At 50.8% G+C, this 13,844-nt stretch overlaps 1 pseudogene; it reads left to right on the top strand.

Annotated features, from left to right (window-relative positions):
- Positions 1 to 13,844, top strand: part of LOC118920154 (fer-1-like protein 4) — a 41,272-nt pseudogene that overhangs the window by 1,533 nt on the left and 25,895 nt on the right.

The raw sequence follows: 13,844 nt of genomic DNA, 5'->3' as shown, positions 1-13,844 counted from the left end.
TAAACACTTCCTTCTCAGTAGAGTCCCTCTGGGCTCCCCATCCCTGACGCTTTCCTGCTCTGATGAGGACTGCTGTCTCTCTAGGCTTTGTTTGGTGTTGAAGTCCATGAAACAACTGAAGACAGGGATAACGTCTCACTTACTTTGCAGCTGTACTCAGGCTCCTGGGTGGCACAGCACAAGTCCTGCACATAGGAGGTGTCTTTAAGTAGAATGATTAAGTAGATGGCAGTGATACGCACTCAACACATAGTTACTGTCGCCCATGGAGTCAGACTGTGAGAGACATTCATTCTTTCATTCAGTAAAAGTACTACATATAAATCAAGTATAAAAATCAAACGAATAATCATAATTGACCTGATTGTTTATAGTTCATGATGCGTGATCAAAACCGAAAGTTTCTGTGATGACTGCCCTTGTACTGTTCACCATGTAAGAACTTATTCACTATGTAAGAACTTGTTCACCATGTAAAAACTTGTTCGTTAAGCTTCAGAAGATTGGAGACTGTTGAGAATTAGGCTTGGGGTTGATTAATGATTGTGCATTGAGTCCCCTATACAGAATTTTATTGTTGTTAACAACCATATGATCAATAAATATGAGAGATGACCTCTAAAAAAAAAAAATAGTACCTGCAAAAAAAAGAAAAAAAGTACTACATATCTGTTTAAGGGTTATTAACCTAAGCTAGGAGCTCTATGTCCAGAAAAATGCACACATACTCCATATTTTACAGACAATTTCTGGAGCCCATCTATGATACCACCAGTAGACCTCTGGCTTTTGGTTAAGAAGTGTTTTGAATATACTTGTTTTGTGCTAACTAAGGATATACATTCAATCACTCATTAATTCAAATGAGTTGAGTACCTATAGCACTAATGCTGAGGGATAGGGATTCATTTATTAATCTATCCATTTATCCAGCCAGTGTTTTGAGGATCTACCATGTACCAGACTCTGAGCTGGACACTGAGGACAGAAAGGGTGAACAAGAAGCAACATGAGGCCCATGCCTTTGAGATCTCATAGGCTAGCAGGGACCAGACTAGGGTCCTGTCTTTTCTCTTGTCTCCATCCTCACCCTGTATCAGCTCCTACGCCACCGGAATATAGGATAGACACTAAAGCTATTGTAAACAGAGGACTGAGCTGACCACAGGGACCTTACCCTCCTCTCTCTGTCTTCCTGCTCTTTCTCTACCCTGACCCCAGGACTGCTTCCTGTGTGTCTGACTGAAAGTCAGGGATTGCTGAACCTGCTGGATGAGTCCAGTGAGTCAGAAGTGATTCAGGTGGGTAGGCAGGTGGGCAGGAGGGCAAGTGAGCAGAGGGAGATTAGTTGTTGATTGGTAACTAGCCCCAGATCAGCCCTAGTTTGGAGTCAACCCCATCTTGGGGGGTTTGGTTCCAGATTTGAAGGGTTGGTTCCTGTTTCGGGATTAGGAATAGGCTCTGGATTGGGGGTCAGGGTCAGTCCAACATTGGTGCCGCAAGAGTCTTCCTATCCCCAGCTGTTGGCCACATTATGGGGCTCCACTAGCTGGGGAGTGTCTGTCTGTGCAGATGGTCAACTGCAACTGTCTGTTCAGCCCAGGTGAGTAGGCCTGGGGGTTCGACGATGCAGGTGAGGCTGGAAGTGGCTTGGGGCCATTCCCCAGGGTCACTCTACTGCTCCATGCCACAACTCCAGGTCTCTGGGGACCTGGTGATCTCCTTGCAGCAGCTACAGAGCGCTGGGCATGTGGTACTGCAGGAGGCCCTTGTGAATGAAAATCTGTGAGTGTCCCGGGTGAGTCCCACCAGTCTCCAACCTGCCACCTCCAAGCCTGAGAGTCCCTCTAGATTGAGGGTTCCATTTTTCAGAGGGGAGAACCCAGATCCAGACAGGAGTGGTAACAAGGCCCCAGAGCCAGGGCTCCTTTCACTGGAGCCCCTGCCAAAGTCCCACATGGTCTGAACCTGGTTCAGCTCTGAGGGCCAAGGGTGTGGCAATGGGAGAAGAAAAGGAGTTCTGTGCTGCTCCCTGATCCTGCACCAGGCTCAGTTCTTGTGGGAGACAAAGATGAATCTGGTTGGATTTTCCTAGTGTTTCATGGAGGGTCAGTAAAATCTGGTAGAAATGGACCTGGGTTCAAATCTCAGTCTCACCATTTCCTAGCTGAGAACTTGGACAAGTTATTTAGTTTCTCTAAGTTGTTGCCTCATTTAGATTATGTGGAGGCATATGTAATGTTGAACTTTTCATTCAGTCTGTTGTCGTTTGTTGAACTCTGATTATAAGCTGAGTGCAGTTCTGAGGCAGTGAAGACTAAGTGGTCAACAAAACCAGATAAGGATTTACCCTTTGAGAGCTCTATAGAGAGACAAATATTAAACAATATTCACACAAATAAATGTAAAATTGCTACTGACTGGTACTACAAAAGAGCTGGTAGGGGGCTGGGAGAGTGTATAACAGAGGGATGTGATTTATATGGGGGTCAGAAAAGGTTTCCTGAGGCAGTAGTACTTGAGCTTGGGACTGAAGGATGATAGGAGTTAATAAAGTGGGAGGGGAAAATATTCCAGGAAGAACAGGCCTATGCAAAATTCCAGTGCGTCTGCCCAGGAGGAGACGCCATATGAGATGAGGCTGAAAAGGTTGGCAGAGGCCAGACCATGCAGAGCCATGAAGGCCAAAGTAATAGATTTCCAAGAGCAACAAGAGATTTTGGAGTCATGTTTGGCTCCTTCAAGAGGTAACTTGCTCATGGTAAGTTCTTAATAGGTTCTGAGTAGTCAATATTATTAATGATCAGAGAGGAGGCACTTTGTATATCTGGTTTCAGATCCAAGTGGAGCTTGACTTGAAGTACCAGCCCCCAGAGGGTGCAACTGGAGCCTGAGTAGAGGAGGGCTTTGGAGCACCCATCTGAGATAGGCAGTCTCCACTCCCAACCTGAGCAAGGCCTGGGGGTCCCAGCCCAGGCAGGCCTTGGGAAGGGAGAAGTGGTACCCAATCCCACTGTGGATCTGATGGGTGTGGTGACCCTTGGACCCATGTGCCTAGCTTGCAGCTCTGCCCTAACTCCTTTATTTTTCCTCCTCCAGCTCAGAGTTGATCATCCCCAATGTGCACTTCCAGGAGCTGGAGTAAGTATGTGGGCATGACCTGGGGTCATGGGTCAGTCTTGAGATTAGGAGGCAGTGATGTGGGAGTCAGTCCCGAAGTTTCTGGGGTCAGTACTGGATCAATTTCAGGGTAAGTCAATCTTAGAATCAGGGGTCAGTTCTGGCATTAGAGGTTCCTCAAGTTAGGGACCAGTCCTGGGATCAGTGGGGTCAGTCCAAGGCTTAGAGGTCATTCTTAGAGTCAGGGAACTCAAGGGGTGAACAGAGATGGGTGACAGGTCCCAGACATGCTCCTTGAGGGTACATGCTATTAGGCCTGGGGAGGTCCGGCTGGAGCAGTGAGCAGTGACCACCTGCTAGCTCGAGGCCTACAGCAGGATGCTGAAGACAACGAGCTGGAGCTGGAGCTGGAGCTGGAGCTGGAGAATGAACCAGATGTGGAGCTTTCTGGTGCCGTGTTCAGCCCCCTCAAGAGGTAACTTGTACCCACTATACACACCTTACTCCCCCACCCCAGTGTGTCTGCCTCACTTGCTCAGACTTGCAGGCCTATGCCCACCCACCCTCACAAACCCATGGTCCTGGGGCATGGGTGAGAAGTGGATATATTGGGATAAGGGCCACTCATTCCTAAGCATAGATACTGCCACATTCACACTCAGCTACACTGGCTCACACACAGTTTCTGGAGCCCATGTAGGTGATGTAATTGATGAGGGCAAGGAATTTTGTCTCTTTTGTTCACTGCAAGTGTTCCAGTGCCTAGAACAGTGGTGGCACATAGTAGTGCTCAATGAATCTTTGTTGAATGAATGAATGGTTTTGGGGCACCAAGAATGAGGCAAATTCTGGGTGGAGGCAAGACAAGACTGGAAGGACTCAGAATCTAAAAGTTCAGAGGGAGAGATCTCATCTTCAGCAGTGAGCAAGAGTGTATGTGTGGTGGGGGGAAGGAGTGAAGTGAGAGCTGATCTGAACCCTCACTGCAGCGGAGCTCGGGTTCTGGTCTGCAGTGATTCCTTACAGGTGTCCAGAGCCCAGGACTTCCAGGTACCAGGTTCCCTCCAGGCCTTAACCTTGGGGATACTACCTGCTCTCCTCACAGTCCTTTCCCTTACCTTGGCAGGCTTGGCTTCCTTTTCTCCTCCTTATACCCACTTCAGGCTGGGGTCATGGTGTTTGAGGCCCAGAAGCTGGTGAGAGTCAACATTAATCCCTATGTGGCTGTGCATGTTGGGGAGCAGCGCCCAGTGACTGCAACACAGCGCAGGACCAACTGTACCTTCTACGATGAGGTGGGTGAGACTAAGGAAGAGGGGGTCTGAGAGAGTAGGAAGCTATGCATGGAGCGGACCTGGCCTAGTGGAATTGAGCCTGGGGCCTGAGGCTAAGAGGGACTCATGAGGGAAAGCGTGCAAACAGATGCTTTTTGCAGAGGCATTCTCTTTGCAGAGTGCCTGGGTACAGGGATGTGTAACCTTCACAAATAACCTTCTCTTACTTCTCTTGTTTCCCCACTTCAACCTAGTACTTCTTGTTTGACCTTCATGAGACCTGGCTTCACTTCCAAGTCTTGCTGCTGGAGATCACGGTGAGGCGGGTAGGGGTAAGAGGTTTCTGTCAGAGAAGGGGGGATGCGGAAGCTCCAGGACTAATGCCACCTTCTCCCCAGGCTTTCCATTCACAGACCTTGCCCTTTATAGCCACCCGGATAGGCACCTTCAGGATGGACCTGGGTATTATCTTCGACCAGCCAGGTACCCAGGACAAGGGAAGCCGGCCCTCTGGACACTGATCCCTATATACTAACTTCTGAGACAGCAGTTTCTTCCAAAGGCTGACCTCCACGCATCCCCACTCCTCCAATGGCAGCCCACGACCTCCCCGCGCATTCCTCCTGTCTCCCCTGACCCTTGGCCTGCTCTCCCCCTCCCCAAATGGCCACTTTTACCAGAAATGGGCTCTGCTGCACGACCCCCAGGACACCCGCGCAGGGACCAATGGCTTCCTTAAGGTCACTGTATCCGTGAAGGCGCACGGTGATTTGCCCCCTTCGTTGCCACCCCCGGGCACAGTTCAGATATCGAGAAGTTAGTTGGGGTGAGGTGGGAAGGGGAGACCAGAACTGGCCGTGGCCTCCGGGGCGCTGAGAAGGGGAGGGGCCGAGACGCGGCTTCTTCCAGCCTGAGCACCCTTCTCCGCTAGGAATCTGCTCCTGTCCCGGCGGGTGCCGGCCGAGAGGCCCTGGGCGTGGTAGCGCGTGCGCGTGTACCGTGCCGAGGGGCTGCCGACGCTGCGCCCGGGGCTGCTGGGCCAGATCAGCGCATCTTCATGGACACCTATGTGCGGATGTCTTTACTGGGGTAGCAGGTAGGGCCCTTCCGTTGCCCCTCGGCCGAGGCGCAGGCCCTGACCCTGCGCTGACCCCTCTTCGCACGTCTTCACCGCCTCGTTCAGGGAGAGACCTCGGTGCTCTGCGAGACGGCGGCGCCCGAGTGGCACGAGTAGCTGAGCTTCGTGGAGCTCTTTCCGCCGCTGACGCGCGGCCTTCGTCTGCAGCTGCAGGACAACGCGCCCTTGGTCGATGTGGCCCTCGCCACGCAAGCGCTGGTCCTGAGGCAGATCTCACACCCGGGCTGCGCGAGTGAGCGCGTCTGGCCAAAGCGTGCCGCCTCCGCCTGGGCCCTGTCTGTCCTGGGTCCCGCCCCCACGGCACACTCCATCCTCACTACCCAGCTCCTCTTAGAGAGTCAGGTCAACGCCACATAACGGCCTGTGCTTCAAGCCGGGCCCTCTCTTAGAAAGGTTCACCTGTTGTTCCCTGACTACAACCCTCCCCCTTTGGTTTGCCTCCCATGACAAAATCCTAACTACCGTTGCATATCCAGCGCTGCTCTTCCTGCAGTTTTCCACGCGGATTACCCATTTACCCTGAACTGTTACGGGATGACCCGTAGCTCCGCCTCAATCCTGACTCCACCTCCAGGGCTCTGGCTCCACCCCTAGCACTCAGCTCCCTCTGTCCTCAGCGTCTTAGGGAGCTGAACTGGTTTGAAAGTTCTCCCGGGTCGTGGTCCACAGCTGTCCGTCCGCCGCTGTTCGCAGAGTTCCCTCACAGAGCTGCCAAGACCCATTCCGGCTCCCCGCCCCCTCGGGCTTGCAGGAGATAAAGGGCTGCACAGGCTGACCTAGTACTCATTTGCCCCATGCTCTCCTCCAAAACACTATTCTCAACACACACACACACCGCGCCGCCCCCCGACAGCGGGGTTTAACCCCACCTTGGGCCCTGCCTGGGTGCCTCTCTATGGCTCGCCCCCCAGCGGGGGACTCCGGGATGATCTTCAAAATCTCAGTGAAGGACTTGGCCAAGGCATTTGGTTCTGTGGCTCCTGCTGGTGGCTTTGTCCATGGAGGTGTTGGAAGGCAGAGCTGAATCGGAGACTTCCCAGGCACCACAGGGGTCCAGCTCACGAGAACAAGAAAGCCAAGAGGGAGCACACCCGAGCGGGGATTCCGCAGCACCTGAATGGCAGCTCCTGTGCCAACGGGCCTCAGAGTCCCAGTGCTGTGGAGGTGGCAGGGGAGGAGTTGCTGCTTTTGTCAGAGGTAGGGACTGGTGGGTAGCAAAGGCGCGGTGTCACTCTCAGGCCTGGAGTGTATCACTGGCTCCCAGGCATCAAATATAGGAAGTTGTGGGTGTGCTCTTCTGTATATGAGCACGTGGGGAGAAGGGGGCTGGCCAATCAAACGTAGGATACTTGCAGCGCCTTTTCTAGGCCTTGGTTGCAGTATTTTTTTGTAGGTATTGTGCTCAAGCAAAGTCTGGGTTGCAGTCTGGGAGGTTGGGGGCCTGACTGCAGCCTGACCTGCCTTCCTCAGAATGCCCTGGTGCCCTTCGAAGATTTCCTGCTATTTGGTGTGCTATTCGAGACCACCATGAATGACCCTGCCAAAGCCTCCCAGCCCATCAGGTTCGAGATCTCCATTGGTGTGTGGCCTAGCTGAACCCCTGAGGGTCATGGGGTTGAGAGTGGTCACTCTTATTCTGGACTTAGGCCCCTGGAAGGGACAGTTGACCATAAGGTAAGATGTGCTCTGCCTTCTATTGAGGAGGTTGAAGGAGGGGTCAGACCTCTGCCTGGTGCCCGCTAACCCTTGCTGCTCCAGGCAGGTCACACTGGTCGCCAGGAGGAGCAGCTGGACAGAGGGCCCAGGGCCAGGGAAGAAGCCGAGGGCGCCGTGGCAGAGGCACAGCCACTGCTGGAGTCAGAGTCACAGGAGCAACTAGGAACCCCTGCTCAGTGGCCAGAGCCCATGGACAGCAGTGGGTGAGTGTTCCTGGTGGCTGGAAGGAGGGCACTGGGAGATCCGCAAGGGCCCAGGGCTGCCCCTCAAAGCCTCTGCTCTTTTCTGCCCAGACCAGGCCATACCTCTCCTTGCCCCTGCGTCACCACAAACCATGCGTGCATGTGTAGAGCCGCTGGGTTGATCACACATGGCGCCTGCAGAGCAGTGACTGTGGGCGGAAAGTGACTGAGAGGCTGGTGAGAGTGAAGCAGGCACCCACAGGGAGAGGTCAGGACATAGGGCTGTTGGGGAGACTATGACCTTTGAAGGGAGTTCTGGAGCGGGTCTCATGGGTAGAGTACAGGGAGGGGCCAGCACCTTCAAACTGAGAGGGAAAGAAATTATGGGAGGACAGCGGTTCAAAATTGTTGGACACAGGAAGGGCCAGGCGAAAGACATGGGCAGAGCTATTAGGGGCCTGGCTCCACGGGCGGGGAGCCAGTACAGAGCTGGGAAAAGGGAACAGGGAACCCCAAAGAACCAAAGAAGGGCGGGGCCCAGATATGCGGTCATGGATCGTAGGGCTCTGGGTGGGGTATGGTCTATAAGAAGCTTAAGTCTGTGAGCCTTGGGACTGTGACCGTCTTGCCCAGTTGCACAGGACCAGGGGCTGCAGGGAGTTGAGACTCCGCAGCGCAGACCCGATCCTGGGGCCTATGCATGGCTCAAGCAGGCGCTAGAAGAGCTGGTGGCTGGGAGCAGGTGAGTTGAGAGTCCGCCTGCTTCTGCTGCCTGTCTCCCGGCCAACTCCAGACTGAGGGAGACTAATAGTGTCTGTTTGGACCCAGGGTCGGCTGGAAGCTGTGTCTGCTCAGCACTATACAGAAAAACGAGGAGGAGATGGTTGTCTGTCCAGGGAGCTTGATGGAGATCACTGGGGTTGGGCCATTCTCCTCAGATAAGCTCCCTTTCCCACTCCTTCACATCTCCCCTGCTCCTTTCCTACACTCTTGTTCCAACTAATGATCTCCTCTCCTACTTCATGGAGAAAACAGAAGCCTCACCTTCCTCCATCCAGTCTACTAGCTTGCCTTGCCAGCTTCTGCCTCCATCTGCTCTGTTTCCTTCCTGCTGCAGTGGAGGAAGTGTCCCTGCCCACATGGCTAAGGCTGTGATCTTGATTTCATCTCTCACCTACTGAAGGAATGAGCTCTGCAATTGTCCACTTTCTCTCCTGCATCATCAACTGGTCACTAGTTACCAGGTGATTACTGTAACCACATCAACTTGTTCTAGTCACTTCCATCTTCGACCTTCACTGCTCTGAATTCCATAACCTGCTCCTGGTACTTCTATTTTTTTTCTGATCCTCTTCTCAAAAGAGTTACTAATCCATGTATTCAGTAAATATTTGTGACACTTGCCATGTTAAATACTGTTTTAGGCATAGAAATAGCAGTGAAACAGCATTCTTGTCCACAAAAATTCCTGAAACTTACATTTTGGTGGGAGGTGGCATAGGGGCTGAATGGAGAGATAGATTATAAGTATGTAAACAACAAGGTAGAAATACAGAAGTAAGATAAGGACAGTGTTAGGGAGAAAATAAAGCAAAGAAGCATTAGAGAGAGGTGTTGAATTTTAGAAGGGGTGGTGAGGGGAAGCTACTGTGAAGCTGACATGAAGATGAAGGAGAAAGCCATGTCTGTAAGGGTGTTGCAGGCAAAAGACACAGCACTTGCAAACACCCTGAGATGAAGTGTGCCTGGTGTGTCTGAGGAAAAGCAAGGGAGCCAGTGTGACTGCAGCAGCGTGAGCAGAGTAGATGAGGCTGGAGCAGGGAAAGGATGATGGTTGCCTCATAAGCAAGTGTAAGGTTATGGGAGCCTCATAAGCAAGTGTAATGACCTCGGCTTCTTTTCTGAGTGAGATGAGGAGCCACTGAAGGTTTTGAAAAGAGAAGGGATATGCTCTAACCCTTAAAAAGGATCAGTTGTCAGGGGATGATATAAGAGGGGAAGCAGGGTTTACTAAAGAGGGCATTGTAATAATCCAAGTGACTGACAGTGAGTTGAATCTAGGGTGGTTGCAGCGGACATAGAGTGACATGAATGGATTGAAGAGCATTTTGGACTTTGAAAATGACCCCTAAGGACTTGCTAATGGATGGCTACAGGGAATGAGGAAAATGTGCAAAGAGTCATGAATGACTCCCAAGATCTGGGTGGGCACAGATGTGTAGATGGTGCTATTTACTGAGCTTTGGGAAACAAGAGTTCTGATGGGAGCAAAGGGAATATCCTAAGCTCATTTCTGGACTTGTTATCTTTTAAATAGATGTCTGTTAGACTTAAAAGTGGGCATGTCTGCTAGGCAGTTAGCTATATGAAGTTGAGTTCTGGGGAGAGTTCTAGGCTAGAAATGAAAAATTGAGAGTTATCAATACATAAGTAGAACTGGATAAGATTATCTAGGGAGCAGAGAAAGGAGAAATTGGACCTGGAGAGCTCCAGCATTTAGAGGTAGGATGGAAGAGGACTCAGCTAAGGACCTGGTCATAGGAGGTAGCTTTTCTGTCCTCATCTTACTCAACCTTTCAGTGTCAGTGGGCACAGTTGACCTACCTTCCTTCATGAAACACTCTGGGATTGACTTCCATGCCCCAGGTTTTCCCTCTGCTTCCCTCACCAGCCATTTCTTCTCAACTCTTTTGCTGGCCCCTCTCTTCTTGACCTTTAAATGTCCCAAATATTCATGTTATATGTCTCAGGACTTCTTTGTAAGGCTCTCTTCCTGTCTACATTCTCTACATCTCCAAAAGAGCAATCCCCTTTAATCCAATTTAATTCCTTGCTTGGTTTTCTATATAGTACAATTAAATGGTTTCTATTTTCACTTTACTGAAATGATTTTATTCTTTAGCAAGGTAGTTTCAATAACAGATTTGCCTGTATCATATTTCACTGTTTATAGCTTTGGCCAGTGTGGGAGTTTTTTGTGGCTATTATATCTACCAGATTCGATTTCCCTGAATCTAGTTTTGTGGATCTAAATTTTGTCAAGAAAATTTCATTATTCTGTCAGTTTTTATCAGTAACAAATGTTAATAGGTGCAGTTTTGACCCTTGTGTCAGTTTTATGTTGATTTTTTTCACTACCAATAGAAGTCTTAGAGCAAAGTGCATTTGCAAATTAAAAGTAATCTCTGGGAGCAGTATCAAGTGAGAAATTCTTGGAGTCATTTATTTTATATATTTTTGGAATTTTCCATAATAAAAACTTAAGAAATCACTGGGGGTCAAAAGCCCAAAATATCATATCTCAAAAAACATTTTACTTTACCCAACAAATATTTTTGGAACATCTATTAGGTGCCAGGCCCTGAGGATACACTGGCAATCAAAAGGAAGTCCCTGCCCTTGCTTACTTTCTCTTTAGAGACAGATACAGCAGAGTATGTGGATGGAGAAAGTGGCAGGGGCTGTTTAGATGGGATGCCAGGGAAGGTGGGTGAGAGACCTGAATGAAGAAGAGGTGTGAGCCATGCTGGGATCTAGGGGCCAAGCATTCTAGCAGAGGGAGCAGCAAGTACAAAGGTGAGGCGGCAGTGGGCTTGGTGTGTTCATGGAGGAGCAAAGAGGCCAGTGTGACTACGGGCTTGTGCATGAGGGGAGAGTAATATTTGATGAGGACCAGGAGCCAGAGAGAGCCAGATCATGTGGGGCCTTTTAGGCCATTCTGGAGAGGAGTGAAATGGTCTGGGAAAGCACTAAAAAGCTCTCTCTGGATGCTGTGTTGAGAATATTTTTTAGGAGTGGGGTAGGAGCAGTAGTGAGAGCAGCTAGAAGGGTGTTGCAGTAATTCTAGGTGAGAAGTGATGGTGGCTTGGACTGGGGTGGTCCTGAGAAAGGAGAAAAGTGGTCCGATTCTGAATATGTTTTGAAGGTAGACCCTAAATAATATGCTGATGGACTGATGTGGAATGTGAGTCAAAGAAAGAACAGTGAAGGATGACTCTCAAGTTTTGGAGTAAAGCAGGTTTGTTTGTTTTTGAGATGGGGGGCAGTCATTGGAAATCTTGTACTTGGTTTGGGCCTGTACTGTTTGCGTGCACTTTGGTCAAACACAGGAGTGGCCAAGCACAGCCATTTGGGCCTTTCATGTGCATATGAATCCCCCAGTGTGAGGCTGGTAGGGCTGGGGGCCATGGGGTGGAGCCCTGTGGTTCCAACGGGGAGGTACCCAAACTCTTTTTATAATAAAAATATTTTAAATTAATTTTATTAAAGAATTATTTCATTAAAATTTTAAATTAAAAATGTTTTATTTTAATTTTTAATTTTTTAACAAATTTTTTTATTTGAAAAATGCACCCGAACTCCTTTAAATTTTCCAAGAGCCAAAAGCCGATTATGCCTTTACCAAGGTCAGCTTTGTTGTAAGAGAAACACCAAATTTGGTCGGCTCTGGGCCTGCTCTGGCCCTTTTGCTGACTAGGCTTTCGTGATGGGAGTGGTAATGAAGATGGAAGAGTGATTAATCAGTTCCTTCTACGGACAGCTTGTTTGGGGACAAAATATTCCTATATAAGATGTCCCTGGAATACACACCATCAGGGGTCCCAAATGGTGGAGAGCTGTGACCATTGGGATAAGGGACAGGGAGTCTCCATGTGTTGGGGATGAGAGGAGTGAGGGGGTGAGTGTGGGGTATGGATGGGCAGGGCTCAGAGTGTAGTTTGGGGGCATAGGGTTTAGGGTACAAGAAGTGACAGTGTTGGGGCAGGAGAGATGGGGAATGGGAGTATAAAGGTAGTGGGGCATTGGATAAAGGTAGAAGACATGAAGTGGGGTGTGTGGGTGAGGCACAGGGAGTACCCTCTGAATTAGGGAGCTGGGGTGTGGTCTAGCAATACAGGGAGAAGCGGCATGCCCTGGGACAGCAGAGCTGTTGGTCTAGCTGGGGTAATAAGAGCAGGGCCCTGAAATGCTTTCTTCCCCCTACAGACCCCCAGGGCAGTGCCAAAGTGGAGCTCTTCTGTGGCTGGGTCCAGGCAAGCAGCCTGAGCCCTTGGGTGGGCTGCCCCACCACCTCTATTGGAAAGGTGAGTACAGGGTAGGGGGGCGCACCAAGGTGTGAGGCTGGAAGGGTCTGGGGTCAGGGCCCCCAGGAGTCCCCTGAACAAACATCGCCTCCAACCCGCCCCTCCAGACTTCAGCTACTTCCAGCACCAGGCTCATTTGTACGAGTCCCGAGGTGTGTTGGCAGCAGATGACACTGGGCTCTTGGATCCCTTTGCTCGAGTCCTCATCTCTACCCAGTGCCAGACCACCTGGGTGAGGGCTGGGCTGCGATGTGAGTGGGAGATGTGCTGGCAGATCAGGTGCGGTGGGGGTTGAGCTTTCTCTCTGGCCCTGAATCTCTTCCTGACCTGGATTTTCAGGACAGAATACAGGATGGTCTGCCCTCATTAAGGGATCGTGTAAAACTGGAGGGTCTTCAGGGTGAAGAACTGTTTTCTTGGGTTGACTTTAGGACCAGCTCTGAGGCTGGCAGATTATAGTGCAGAGAGGCCCGGGTCAGGAGGGCAGGCTCCAACACCAACCCGAGGCTGTTTTCATCTTCATCACATGCTCTTTCCCTTTGTGACAAACAATTATTTGATGTATTGCTTTAGGGCTGGGGTGCTACCTGAGATGTGTGTCATGTCATTGCTTCCTTTCCTGTTTGGCTGCCCAAGGTCCTGGAACAGACTCTGAGCCCCCTGTGGGATGAGCTCTTGGTGTTTGAGCAGCTGACCATGAATGGCAGGAGGGAGCACCTGCAGGAGGCACCTCCAATGGTGACCATCAATGTCTTTGACCACAAGTTTGTGAGTGTGGCCTGGAACCCACTTGGGTTTCCTCTGCTGAGCACCCCTACTATGTATCTTGATGCCCCCCGCCCCTGGCTCCTAAGCTTCTCCTTTTGTCTTCCCTGCCCTGCTTCCTACAGAGGCCCCCCATGCTCCTGGGCAGGCTGCTGGCCACCCCAAGGGTAAAGCTGGTGGAGGACCCTTACCGACACCCTGGGCTGCACTTACTCCCCCGAGGAGGGGGCCCCTGGTAGCGGCAGAGCTCATCGCCACCTTTGAACTCATTGAATTGGACTGTAGTAGTCGGCTGGAGGTCAGAGCACCCTGGCCTAGCTGCACAGGCCGTGGTCCCCTCTTGTCAGTACATCATGTCATCCAGCCCCAGAGAATATGGAGCGTGGGCATGTCCCAGGGTTATCCCTTCAAGTCCCTAGCCCCAGAGAATACAGGCTGCAGATCTGTTGTCACTGGACCTCCTGACTTCAGGGAATTTTAGCAGTAGATATTCGTTTGGGGCTCACTTTGCCACACCTCCAGCCCCAGAGACCCCAGTCTGTGGGTTGATCCTCATACCTCAGAC

Source organism: Manis pentadactyla, chromosome 5, assembly GCF_030020395.1.
Source record: "Manis pentadactyla isolate mManPen7 chromosome 5, mManPen7.hap1, whole genome shotgun sequence".
NCBI classification, from domain to species: Eukaryota; Metazoa; Chordata; class Mammalia; order Pholidota; family Manidae; genus Manis; species Manis pentadactyla.
This window is presented reverse-complemented; position numbering and strand designations above follow the sequence as displayed.